At 53.9% G+C, this 14,179-nt stretch overlaps 1 protein-coding gene across 1 annotated transcript in view; it reads left to right on the top strand.

The window, feature by feature from the left end:
• Window positions 1-14,179, top strand: part of cap2 (cyclase associated actin cytoskeleton regulatory protein 2) — a 323,980-nt gene that overhangs the window by 75,563 nt on the left and 234,238 nt on the right. The gene's annotated exons all lie outside the window — the stretch shown is intronic.

Genomic DNA, 14,179 nt, shown 5'->3' with positions numbered 1-14,179 from the left:
CTAATAATCTTGTCAACTCATCGCATGGTTGAAAATTGACATGACCTTTTGTAGAATGGATGAATGGCACTGAAAGTTAAGCAGAATGCAGCTTGAAAGCTTCGTAGTTGCAAGGGAAACATTAAAACAGCTGGGTGAAGGACAGTTGTGAGTTCAGGAATAGACTGGAAATCCAAATAAACTACCTGGTAGAAGGTGGACTTAAGAGGTAGAACAAGTAGTTTAAAGAGGGTCACTGGTTCCGGAGATCATTGAGATCAATCATGGCAGAAAGTTTGTTCTCTGATATGTAATTGCTATGCTGTATTACTTTTATGTGATAACTCATGAGTTCAGTTATATCACAGAGAAAAAAACAAAGGCTACTTTGTGTGAGAAGAGGACCTCCTGTAACCACGCAGATATTGTAGGGTCTGGAGCATAGCTGTGATGTTCAGCTACTTTCCTGGCCTTTTCTTTTAAAGATACCGTAACTTCTTCAAGGCAACCAGTTAGGGGCAGTTACTTGTAAATTTTTCACGTCAATTAGAGTTCAGTTAAATGCAAAATTTCAGGCTTTCAGGCAAAATACCTGACTTTTTTTTTAAGCAATTAAGTTTTGCATCTGTCGGTCGACTTCCGGTTGTGGCTATGCGGAGCTAAGCCGCACATTCGGCAGCTCCCGCTATTTAGGGACTTTTGGGCCGTTTTGAGGTCCCCAAACGGCGCTGTTTCTACGCATCCCGGTGGGGGAAGGTGCCTGGAAGAACTTGCCCCACACTATATGGTGCTCACCCGGAGTGGGAAGAAGAAAAAGGCTGCAGTAACTCTCCAAAAAAAATGGGGGAAGAAAAACAAAATGGCGGCCGACGCTCCCGCTATTTAGGGACTTTTGGGCCGTTTCGAGGGCCCCAAATGGCGCTGTTTCTAGGCATACCGGTGGGGGAAGGTGCCTGGAAGAACTTGCCCCACACTATATGGTGAAAAAAGCTGCAGTAACTCTCCAAAAAAAACGGGGGAAGAAAAACAAAATGGCGGCCGACGCAACACCCGAGGACTGGTGGAACTGGGCGCAGGAGCAACAGGCCTCGCTCCTACGTTGTTTTGCTGAGCTGAAGGCTGAGCTGCTGGACTCCATGAATGCAACTACGACCAAGCTGCTTGGGATCCAGGCGGCCCAGGAGGAGTCTATTCGGGAGTTGCAGCAGCAGGCCGTTGAAAGAGAGGAGGAGGCCGTGGTCCTCGTGGGGAAAGTGGAGTTGTACGAGGCACTTCATAAAAAGTGGCAGGACCGCTTGGAGGAGCTGGACGTTCGCACGAGGCGAAAGAATCTGAGGATCCTGGGCCTGGCGGAGGGGCTGGAGGGGTCGGATCTCCCGGCGTATGTGACCACGATGTTGAGCTCGTTGATGGGAGCGGGGTCCTTCCATTTGCCCCTGGAGCTTGAGGGAGCGCACAGAGTGATGGCCAGGAGGCCCAAGGCAGGTGAGCCCCCGAGGGCGGTGCTGGTGCGGTTCCACCGATTCAGTGACCGGGAGTGTGTACTGCGCTGGGCCAAGAAAGAGAGGAGCAGTAAATGGGTGAATTCGGTAGTGAGGATCTACCAGGACTGGAGTGCGGAGGTGGCTAAGTGGCGGGTCGGGTTCAACCGGACGAAGGCGGTGCTTCATGCTAAGCAGGTCAAGTTTGAAATGCTGCAGCCTGCGCGCCTGTGGGTGACATACAAGGACCGGCACCATTACTTCGAGTCCCCGGAGGAGGCGTGGGCCTTTGTACAGGCAGAAAAACTGGACTCGAACTAGGGCCTGGGGACATACTTTGGCCGGCGTTGTTTCCGCTGTGGCTGTTTTGTTACAACTGTTGCAACTTTTTAAACTTCGACATGTGTGTTATGTATGCTGGTTTTCTGTTTGCTCTGTTTACGGGTGGGTTTGTTTGTTGGGCATGGTTGTGGGTTAGGTGGGGAGTGTTGGGGGTTTGTGTTCTATATGTTCACTTCTGTACGGGGCTGGGGATTGAGGGGAAACTGGATTTTGGGGAACTGCGTCAGAAGGATGGGGTGTGGCAGTGTGAAAGCGCGGGCTTTCCTCTGGTTTCCCGCGCTGCGGGGCAGGGGGGGTGGAGCTTGCGGTGGGGGCGGGGCCTCTACGGGTCTTCTTTCACGCGCTGCAGCAATGCCAAGGAGGTGTGGCAAGAGGGGGATGACCCCATGCCGGGAGGGGATAGGTTTTGGCGGGAGCTGCCGGGGTCAGCAGAAGTCAGCTGACTCAGGGAAGTAACATGGAGGGTGCGTCGCGGCTTGGAGGGGTCCTAGCCTGGGGGGGAGGGGGGTGGGAGGGATACCGGGTTGCTGCTGGAACGACTAGGAAAGAGCCGATGGGGGCCGTGGGGGAAGAGGAGAGGCGCTATCGCTATGGGGAACGGGTCGAGAGGGGTGTGCTGGCCTGGGGCGAACATCTGCCAAGCTATGGCTAGTCGGCGGGGGAGGGGGGGCGGGTTGCCCTCTGATCCGGCTGATTACCTGGAACGTGAGGGGGCTGAACGGGCCGGTTAAGAGAACCAGGGTGTTCTCCCATCTAAGGGGGTTGAAGGCGGACGTGGCTATGCTCCAGGAGACCCACCTGAAGGTGGCGGACCAGGTCCGTCTGAGGAAGGGGTGGGTGGGGCAGGTTTATCATTCAGGATTGGACGCGAAGAACCGGGGGTGTGGCGATTCTAGTGGGGAAGAGGGTGGCGTTTGAGGTGGCTGAGGTGGTGTCGGACAAGGAAGGCAGATATATCATGGTGAGGGGTAGGCTGCAGGGAGAGAAGGTGGTGCTGGTGAACGTATATGCCCCGAATTGGGATGATGCTGGCTTCATGAGGCGATTGTTGGGCCGCATCCCGGACCTGGAGGCAGGGGGCCTGATCATGGGGGGAGATTTTAACACAGTGCTGGATCCCACACTGGACCGGTCTAGTTCAAGGACGGGTAGGAGACCGGCAACGGCCAAAGTGCTGAGGGGATACATGGACCAGATGGGAGGGGTGGATCCCTGGAGGTTTGGGAGACCGAGAGCGCGGGAGTATTCCTTTTTCTCTCACGTCCATAGGGTTTATTTCCGGATAGACTTTTTTGTCCTGAGCAGGGGATTGATTCCGAGGGTGCAGGATGCCGAGTACTCAGCCATAGCGATTTTGCACCATGCCCCGCTCTGGGTTGATCTGGAGATGGGAGAGGCGCGGGACCAGCGCCCGCTTTGGCGCCTGGATGTGGGGATGCTGGCGGAGGAGGAGGTATGTAAGAGGGTTCGGAGAAGCATTGAGGGGTATCTGGATACCAATGATACGTGGGAGGTCCAGGTGGGGATGGTCTGGGAGGCTCTGAAAGCAGTGATCCGGGGGGAGCTGATCTCCATCCGGGCCCACAGGGAAAGGAGGGAGAGGAAGGAGAGGGAGAGACTGGTGGGAGAGCTTCTGGAGGTGGACAGGAGATATGCGGAGGCACCGGAGGAAGGGTTGCTGGGAGAACGGCGCAGGTTGCAGGCCAATTTTGACTTGGTGACCACCAGAAAGGCGGAGACACAGTGGCAGGGCCAGCTCAAGGTACCGGCAACTCGGGCAGTAGCCCGGGGCGCCGTGTGCTAGGGGGCGCCATCAAGGAGTGCGGGTCCCGCGCATGCGCAGTTGGGCCGGTGCCAACCAACGCATGCGCGGTGGCCGCCCTCCCTCAGGCCTCCCCGCACAAACATGGCGGATTGATCCAGGCTCGCCGGTGGTCACTCCGGCCCCCCCCTCGGGCCCCCTCCGCCCCCCCACCCCTCCAGCCCCCCCCTCAACGCCCCCCCCCGTCCCCCCCCACCCCTCCCGCCCCCTGGCCCCACCCACCCCGGCCCCCCCCCCGCCCCCGGCCCCGCCCCGAAGGGCGCCGAAGTTCAGCTTGCCCGGGGCGCCAGCAACCCTAGGGCCGGCGCTGCACAGTGGAGGAGGGCGCAGGGCGCGGTATATGAGTATGGAGAGAAGGCGAGCAGGATGTTGGCGCATCAGCTCCGTAGGCGAGATGCGGCTAGGGAAATTTGGGGAGGAAGGATGGGGGTGGAAATGTAGTGCAGAAGGGGACACAAGTAAACGGGGTCTTTAGGGACTTTTAGGAGGGATTGTACCGATTGGAACCTCCGAGGGGGAGGGAGGGGATGGAGAGCTTCATGAACAGGCTATGTTTCCCAAGGGTTCAAGAGAGGCTGGTAGAGGGGCTGGGGGCGCCGATAGAGTTGGAGGAGTTAGTCAGGGGGATCGGGCAAATGCAGTCAGGTAAGGCCCCGGGGCCGGACAGGTTCCCGGCAGAATTTTACAAAAAATATGCGGACCTGGTGGGTCCCCTGCTGGCGCGAACTTTCAATAAGGCGTGGGAGGGGGGAGCTTTGCCCCCGACGATGTCGCGGGCACTGATCTCTTTGATCCTAAAACGGGATAAGGACCCCTTGCAGTGCGGATCATATAGGCCTATCTCGCTCCTTAACGTAGACGCTAATTTGCTGGCGAAGATCCTGGCTACCAGGATAAAGGATTGTGTGCCAGATGTAATTCATGAAGATCAGACAGGATTTGTCAAGGGGCGGCAGCTCAACACGAATGTGCGGAGACTGCTCAATGTTATCATGATGCCGGCAGTGGAGGGGGAGGCGGAGATAGTGGTGGCGCTGGACGCAGAGAAAGCGTTTGATCGAGTTGAGTGGGGGTACCTGTGGGAGGTGCTGGAGAGGTTTGGATTTGGGGAGGGATTCATCAAATGGGTGAGGCTGCTTTACGCGGCGCCAATGGCGAGTGTAGTCACAAATGGAAGGAGATCGCAGTATTTTAGGCTTTATCGTGGGACCAGGCAGGGGTGTCCCCTGTCCCCCCTGCTCTTTGCACTGGCGATTGAACCGCTGGCCATGGCGTTGAGGGAGTCAGGGAAATGGAGGGGTCTGGTGTGGGGTGGGGTGGAGCACCGGGTATCGCTGTATGCGGACGACCTGCTGTTATATGTGGCGGACCCAGAGGGGGGAATGCTGGGGGTGATGGAGCTGTTAGTGGAATTTGGGGGCTTCTCGGGCTATAAGCTAAACTTAGGAAAGAGCGAGGTATTTGTAGTGCACTCGGGAGATCAGGAGGAGGGAATTGGGAGGCTCCCCTTCAGGAGGGCAGTGAAGAGTTTCAGGTACCTGGGGGTGCAGGTGGCCTGGAGTTGGGGGGCTCTTCATAAGCTTAACTTCACCAGACTAGTGGAACAGATGGAGGAGGAATTTAAAAGGTGGGACATGGTGCCGCTATCGCTGGCGGGCAGAGTGCAATCCGTCAAAATGACGGTTCTCCCGAGGTTCTTGTTCCTCTTCCAGTGCTTGCCCATCTTTATCCCTAGGGCCTTTTTTAATAGGGTGACCAGCAGCATCATGGGATTTGTTTGGGCGCATGGCACCCCGAGGGTGAAGAGGGTCTTCTTGGAGCGGAGTAGAGATGGGGGGGGGGGGGGGCTGGCGTTGCCCAACCTCTCGGGGTATTACTGGGCGGCCAACGTGTCGATGGTGCGTAAGTGGGTGATGGAGGGGGAGGGGGCAGCATGGAAACGGATGGAGAGAGCGTCCTGTGGGGATACAAGCCTGGGGGCCCTGGTAACGGCGCCGTGGCCGCTCCCTCCCACGAGGTATACCATGAGTCCGGTGGTGGCGGCTACCCTCAAGATTTGGGGGCAGTGGAGGCGACATAAGGGTGAAGTGGGGGGCTCGATGGAGGCTCCGTTAAGGGGGAACCATAGGTTCGTCCCGGGGAACATGGATGGGGGATTTCAGGGATGGTATAGAGCGGGCATTAGACAGCTGAGGGACCTGTTTATCGACGGAAGGTTTGCGAGCCTGGGGGAGTTGGAGGAGAAATTTGGGCTCCCACCGGGAAACATGTTTAGATATCTGCAGGTAAAGGCACTTGCTAGACGGCAGGTGGAGGGATTCCCTGCGCTCCCAGCGAGGGGGGTGAGTGACAGGGTGCTCTCGGGGGTCTGGGTCGAGGAGGGGAAGATATCCGATATCTACAAGCTTATGCAGGAGGTGGAAGAGGCGTCAGTAGAGGAGCTGAAAACGAAGTGGGAGGGGGAACTGGGGGAACAGATCGAAGACGGGACATGGGCTGATGCCCTGGAGAGGGTAAATTCTTCCTCCTCGTGTGCGCGGCTTAGCCTCATTCAATTCAAGGTTTAGCACAGTGCGCTAACCAGCTGGCTTGTAATGCAGAACAATGCCAGCAGCGCGGGTTCAAATCCCGTACCAGCCTCCCCGAACAGGCACCGGAATGTGGCGACGAGGGGCTTTTCACAGTAACTTCATTGAAGCCTACTTGTGACAATAAACAATTATTATTATTATACCCAACCTCAGTGTTTTAGAAACTTTTTTTCCGGGACCCACTTTTGCTAATTGGCCGACCTTCGCGACCCATGCCGCCGACCTTCATGACCCACACCGGCCAATCTTCGCGGCATATGCCACGTTCGCTTACCTTCAATGCGAAAGGGTAGCCTGCTTGGTCCTAACGATAACACTGCAATCGTGTTCAAAGAAGCAGAGGGCAATGTGCATATCAGACCTCAGCCAGTTCCTTTGTGCTGTCTCCATTTTTATGAAAACAGAAAATCCAACCTCGTACATGTAGGTCGTCATGAAGGGTAATAGCAACAAATGCTTCTTTTACTCAGCACTCGATACTCCTGGGAGATGCTACTCCAGAATGCTGACAGCTTCATGGGCTTTTGCATGTTTTTGATGTCGTATCACAGGTGAGGTACAGCAGGGTGGTCTTTTAATTTGCCAATTGTAAATTAATAACTGACTCTGGGGTCTCAATCGCAAAAGGAACTTTCCACCCACCACTTCTCTTTCAAAATCTGAAACTTCTCCTCTCTTTTGCCTGCATATAACACACACAGGGTTTGCATCCTTATTTGCATTGGCACAACTGACAAAACCATACCCCAAGAAATCATCTTCGTACTGCTTTGTTCCCGAGTTAAATTTCTTCTTTGCAGGCTGTCAACAAGAGGCCCTGGAGCTCTGTACAGAGCTAACACTAGCACTACTCTGCCATGCCCTGGACTCTCCTGAACAGCTCTCTCTTTATAGAATGTATCCGCGATAGTTTCCTAGAACAGTATGTAATAGAACCTACGAAGGAACAAGCGGTCCTATATCTGGTCCTGTGTAATGAGACAGATTGATTAATGATCTCATAGTTAGGGATCCTCTCGGAAGGAGCGATCACAATATGGTGGAATTTAAAATACAAATAGAGGGTGAGAAGGTAAAATTAAACACTAGTGTTTTGTGCTTAAACAAAGGAGATTACAATGGGATGAGAGAAGAGCTAGCTAAGGTAGAGTGGGAGCAAAGACTTTATGGTGAAACAGTTGAGGAACAGTGGAGAACCTTCCAAGTGATTTTTCACAGTGCTCAGCAAAGGTTCATACCAACAAAAAGGAAGGACGGTAGAAAGAGGGAAAATCGACCGTGGATATCTAAGGAAATAAGGGAGAGTATCAAATTGAAGGAAAAAGCATATAAAGTGTCAAAGATTAGTGGGAGACTAGAGGACTGGAAAATCTTTAGGGGGCAACAGAAAGCTACCAAAAAATCTATAAAGAAGAGTAAAATAGATTATGAGAGCAGAATATAAAAACAGATAGTAAAAGTTTCTACAAATACATAAAACAAAAAAGAGTACCTAAGGTAAATATTGGTCCTTTAGAGGATGAGAGGGGAGATTTAATAATGGGAGATGAGGAAATGGCTGAGGAACTGAACAGGTTTTTTGGGTCGGTCTTCACAGTGGAAGACACAAATAACATGCCACTGACTGATAGAAATGAGACTATGACAGGTGAGGACCTTGAGATGATTGTTATCACTAAGGAGATAGTGATGGGCAAGCTAATGGGGCTAAAGGTAGACAAGTCTCCTGGCCCTGATGGAATGCATCCCAGAGTGCTAAAAGAGATGGCTAGGGAAATTGCAAATGCAGTAGTGATAATTTACCAAAATTCACTAGACTCTGGAGTGGTCCTGGCGGATTGGAAATTAACAAATGTGACACCACTGTTTAAAAAAGGAGGTAGGCAGAAAGCGGGTAATTATAGGCCAGTGAGCTTAACTTCGGTAGTAGGGAAGATGCTGGAATCTATCATCAAGGAAGAAATAGCAAAGCATCTGGATGGAAATTGTCCCATTGGGCAGACGCAGCATAGGTTCATAAAGGGCAGGTTGTGCCTAACTAATTTAGTGGAATATTTTGAGGACATTACCAGAGCGGTAGATAACGGGGAGCCAATGGATGTGATATATCTGGATTTCCAGAAAGCCTTTAACAAGGTGCCACACAAAAGGTTGCTGCATAAGATAAAGATGCATGGCATTAAGGGTTAGGGTCTGGCAGATGGAATACAATGTTGACAAATGTGAGGTTATCCATTTTGCTAGGAATAACAGCAAAAGGGATTATTATTTAAATGATAAAATATTAAAACATGCTGCAGAGAGACCTGGGTGTGCTAGTGCATGAGTCGCAAAAAGTTGGTTTACAGGTGCAACAGGTGATTAAGAAGGCAAATGGAATTTCATCCTTCATTGCTAGAGGGATGGAGTTTAAGACTAGGGAGGTTATGCTGCAATTGTATAAGGTGTTAGTGAGGCCACACCTGGAGTATTGTGTTCAGTTTTGGTCTCCTTACCTGAGAAAGGACGTACTGACGCTAGATGATGTGCAGAGGAGATTCGCTGGGTTAATCCCAGAGTTTAAGGGGTTCAGGCTGTCAACAAGAGGCCCTGGAGCTCTGTACAGAGCTAACACTAGCACTACTCTGCCATGTCCTGGACTCTTCTGAACTGCTCTCTATTTATAGAATGTATCCGCGATAGTTTCCTAGAACAGTATGTAATGGAACCTACGAAGGAGAGGGTGAGTAGACTGGGACTGTACTCGCTGGAATTTAGAAGGATGAGGGGGGATCTTACAGAAACATATAAAATTATGAAGGGAATAGATAGAATAGGTACGGGCAGGTTGTTTCCACTGGCGGGTGACAGCAGAACTAGGGGGCATAGCCTCAAAATAAGGGGAAGTAGATTTAGGACTGAGTTTAGGAGGAATTTCTTCATCCAGAGGGTTGTGAATCTATGGAATTCCTTGCCCAGTGAAGCAGTTGGCTCCTTCATTAAATGTTTTTAAGATAAAGATAGATAGTTTTTTGAAGAATAAAAGGATTAAGGGTTATGGTGTTCGGGCCGGAAAGTGGAGCTGAGTCCACAAAAGATCAGCCATGATCTCATTGAATGGTGGAGCAGGCTCAAGGGGCCAGATGGCCTACTCCTGCTCCTAGTTCTTATGTTCTCTCCAGTATATTCTGTTGTGAGATCCTATCCAGTAGGTGCACTGCCTATTTGAGTCTCTTGCCATCTCTTATTTTTAAGAAAACGATTCATCTTCACAGTCGTCTTGGCAGCAGCTGGAAAATGGAAGCAGCTCTGCTTCGTGATTTGGCGTCAAAAGCACGTACTTGGAGGGTGCCTGATGTCAAGTGTACTTGCAGGGCATGTGATCTCCTCTCTACTGCCGCTTCTGACTGGAAGACTGGACGCAGCCTCCTTTATTTTTGTTTACAAGGCGGAAGCCCGTAGCGGCCATTGGGCACTTCTCCCATGATCGGGGCCACCGCGGTAACAGTGCGACCGATCGCTCCGCGACCCGCTTGCAACGCACGACCCTCGCATGACCCGCACTTCAAAAACCCTGCCCTAACCGACCCACAATAGTGATACACATATCTTCTATGCTGTTTTCTAGAAGCACAAGTATTATTTTTTTTAAAAAATAATTTTTATTGAAAGAGTTTTTCCATACAGACATTTACCCCTACTAATTTTTAAATTATTTACAACACAATCCCTCTAGGCAAATATCCCTCCCACGCCCGCCCTCTCGCGCGCACCATTCCTCCCCCCCCACCCCCCCCCCAAGCAACAACTTAACAAACAAGGCAGCCTACAGTTTCAGACGCGAGCAGCGAGCAGACTTGCCCGCGTTACAGTCGTGCATGTCCCCCCACGACCATTGCTGCCCCCCCTCCCCTCCCCCCCCCCCCCCCCCCCCCGGGTTGCTGCTGCCATGACCCCGAACGCCTATCTCTGATCTAAAAAGTCAAGGAAAGGTTGCCACCGCCTGGAGAATCCCTGTACCGACCCTCTCAGGGCAAATTTGATCCTTTCTAGCTGAATATAGCTAGCCATATCGTTAATCCAAGTTTCAACGCTTGGAGGCCTCGCGTCCTTCCATTGAATTAGTATCCTTCGTCGAGCCACTAGGGACGCAAAGGCCAGTATTCCGGCCTCCCTAGCCTCCTGTACCCCCGGTTCTACCCCGACCCCAAAGATCGCAAGCCCCCATCCTGGTTTGACCCTGGACCCCACCACCTTCGACACCGTTCTTGCCACCCCCTTCCAGAACCCTTCCAGCACCGGACATGCCCAGAACATATGCACATGGTTCGCTGGGCTTCCCAGACATCTGACACACCTGTCCTCACCCCCAAAGAACCGGCTCATCCTTGTCCCCGTCATGTGAGCTCTATGCAGCACCTTAAATTGAATGAGGCTCAGCCTCGCACACGAGGAGGAAGAATTGACCTTCTCCAGTGCATCCGCCCACATCCCGTCTTCTATCTGCTCTCTCAGCTCCCCTTCCCACTTGGCTTTCAGCTCCTCCCCTGATGCTTCTTCCGCCTCCTGCATTATCTTGTAGATGTCTGATATCTTCCCCCCTCCGACCCAGACCCCCGAGAGCACCCTATCACTCGCCCCCTTACTGGGGAGCAGGGGGAACCCCTCCACCTGCCGCCTAGCAAATGCCTTCACTTGTAAATATCTGAACATGTTTCCCGGGGGGAGCTCAAACTTCTCCTCCAGCCCTCCCAGGCTCGCAAACCTCCCCTCTATAAACAGGTCCTTCAGCTGCCGTATGCCCACCCTGTACCAGCTCTGAAATCCCCCGTCGATGTTCCCCGGGATGAATCTATGGTTCCCTCTTATTGGCGCCGCCAACAGACCTCCCATTTCCCCCCTGTGTCGCCTCCACTGCCCCCATATCTTGAGGATGGCCGCCACCACCGGGCTCGTGGTGTACCTCGTGGGGGGGAGCGGCCATGGTGCCGTTACTAGGGCCCCCAGGCTTGTGTTGCCACATGACGCCCTCTCCATTCGTTTCCAAGCTGCCCCCTCCCCTTCCATCATCCACTTGCGCACCATTGACACATTTGCCGCCCAGTAATACCCCGAGAGATTGGGTAGTGCCAGCCCTCCACTGTCCCTACTCCGCTCCAAAAAGACCCTCCTCACCCTTGGGGTGCCATGCGCCCACACGTAGCTCATGATGCTACTCGTCACCTTTTTGAAGAAGGCCCTAGGGAGGAAGATGGGCAAGCACTGAAATAAAAACAAGAACCTTGGGAGGACCGTCATTTTGATTGACTGCACCCTCCCCGCCAGCGACAGCGGTACCATGTCCCACCTCTTAAATTCCTCCTCCATCTGTTCCACCAGCCTGGAAAAGTTCAACTTGTGGAGGGTCCCCCAGTTCCTTGCCACCTGCACCCCTAAGTACCTAAAGCTCTTTCCTGCTCGCTTGAAGGGGAGTCTCCCAATACCCTCTCCCTGGTCCCCCGGGTGTATCACAAAAACCTCGCTTTTGCCCAAATTTAGTTTGTACCCCGTAAAGTCCCCAAACTCTGCTAATATTTCCATTATCTCCGGCATTCCCCCTTCTGGGTCTGCCACGTACAGCAGTAGATCATCCGCATACAGCGATACCCGATGTTCCTCCCCTCCCCTAGTCAGTCCTCTCCACCCCCCTGAACCCCTCAGTGCCATCGCCAACGGTTCAATCGCCAGTGCGAAAAGTAAGGGGGATAGGGGACATCCCTGCCTGGTCCCTCGGTGGAGCCCGAAATACTCCGACCTCCTCCCGTTTGTCACTACACTCGCCGTCGGGGCCGAATAGAGCAACTTCACCCACTTAATAAACCCTTCCCCAAACCCAAACCGTTCCAACGTCTCCCACAGGTACTCCCACTCCACCCTATCGAATGCCTTCTCCGTGTCCAGCGCTACCACTATCTCAGCCTCCCCCTCCACTGCCGGCATCATAATTACATTCAGCAATCTCCGCACGTTCGTGTTGAGCTGCCGCCCCTTCACGAACCCCGTCTGGTCCTCATGGATTACCCCTGGCACACAATCCTCTATTCTAGCTGCCAGGATCTTTGCCAGCAACTTGGCATCCACGTTCAGAAGCGAGATAGGCCTGTAGGACCCGCACTGCACGGGGTCTTTATCCCGCTTCAATATCAGGGAGATCAGAGCCTGCGACATTGTCGGGGGCAGAACCCCCCCCTCTCGCGCCTCATTAAAGGCTCGTACCAGTACCGGTCCCACCAAGTCCACATTTTTCTTATAGAATTCCACCGGGAACCCATCTGGCCCCGGCGCCTTCCCCGCCTGCATCTGACCTATTCCCTTGACTAGCTCCTCTAGCCCTATTGGCGCCCCCAGCCCTTCTACCAGCCCCTCCTGGACCCTTGGGAACCTCAATTTGTTTAGGAAGTCCTCCATTCCCCCTCTCCTCGTCGGCGGCTCAGACCGATACAACTCCTTGTAAAAATCCCTGAAGACCCCGTTCACTTCTTGCCCCTTCTGCACTACCTTCCCGCCCCTCTCCTTCACTCCCCCAATCTCCCTAGCCGCATCTCGTTTGCGAAGCTGGTGTGCCAGCATCCTGCTCGCCTTTTCCCCATACTCATAGACCGCGCCCTGCGCCCTTCTCCACTGCGTCTCTGCCTTCCTGGTGGTCAGCAGGTCGAACTTGGCCTGCAGGCTGCGCCGTTCTCCCAGCAGCCCCTCCTCTGGTGCCTCCGCATATCTCCTATCCACTTCCAATAGCTCCCCCACCAGCCTCTCCCTCTCCTGCCTCTCCTTTCTTTCTCTGTGTGCCCTTATGGAGATCAGCTCTCCCCTAATCACTGCCTTCAGGGCCTCCCAGACCATCCCCACCTGCACCTCACCCGTGTCATTCAAGTCCAGATAGCTCTCAATGCTCTTCCGGACCCTTTTACACACCTCGTCGTCCGCTAACAGCCCCACATCCAGCCGCCACAGCGGGCGCTGGTCTCGCGCCTCCCCCATTTCCACATCCACCCAATGTGGTGCATGATCAGAGATCGCAATGGCCGAGTACTCAGCTTCCCGTACCCTCGGGATCAGCCCCCTGCTCAACACGAAGAAATCGATTCTGGAGTACACTCTATGGACGTGGGAGAAAAAGGAATACTCCCTCGCCCTCGGCCTACCAAACCTCCATGGGTCCACTCCTCCCATCTGCTCCATGTACCCCCTCAGCACTTCTGCCGCTGCCGGCCTCCTATTGGTCCTTGAGCTTGATCTGTCTAGCCCGGGGTCCAGCACTGTGTTAAAGTCCCCCCCCCATGATCAAGCCCCCTGCCTCCAGTCCCGGAATGAGGCCCAATAGGCGCCTCATAAAACCCGCGTCATCCCAGTTCGGGGCATATACGTTGACCATCACCACTTTCTCCCCCTGCAGCTTACCCTTCACCATCACATACCTACCCTCCTTATCCGCCACCACCTCCTCCGCCACGAACGACACCCTCTTTCCCACCAGAATCGCCACCCCCCCGGTTCTTTGCGTCCAATCCAGAGTGGAACACCTGTCCCACCCACCCCCTTCTCAGGCGAACCTGGTCCACTACCTTCAAATGGGTCTCCTGTAACATTGCTACATCAGCCTTCAGTCCCTTCAGGTGTGAGAATACCCTTGATCTCTTGACCGGCCCATTCAGCCCCCTCACGTTCCAAGTGATCAGCCGGGTCGCGGGACGACCCGCCCCCTTCCCCTGCCGATTAGCCATGTCCTGTTCCCTGCTCGCCCCGGGTCGACCCTCCCCTTCTGACCCGCTCCCCATGGCGATGGCCCCCTCCCCCCACCCCTCCAGTCCTCCACTTCCCGTTCCTGGTCTTTCCAGCAGCAACCCGGTGTCCCTCCCTAACCCCCCCCCCCCCCCCCCCCCCCCCCCCCAAGGCTAGGACCCCTCCTAGTCGCGATGTACCCTCCATCGTACTCCCGTAAGTCAGCT

This window comes from Scyliorhinus canicula, chromosome 5, assembly GCF_902713615.1.
Source record: "Scyliorhinus canicula chromosome 5, sScyCan1.1, whole genome shotgun sequence".
Lineage (NCBI taxonomy): Eukaryota > Metazoa > Chordata > Chondrichthyes > Carcharhiniformes > Scyliorhinidae > Scyliorhinus > Scyliorhinus canicula.
This window is presented reverse-complemented; position numbering and strand designations above follow the sequence as displayed.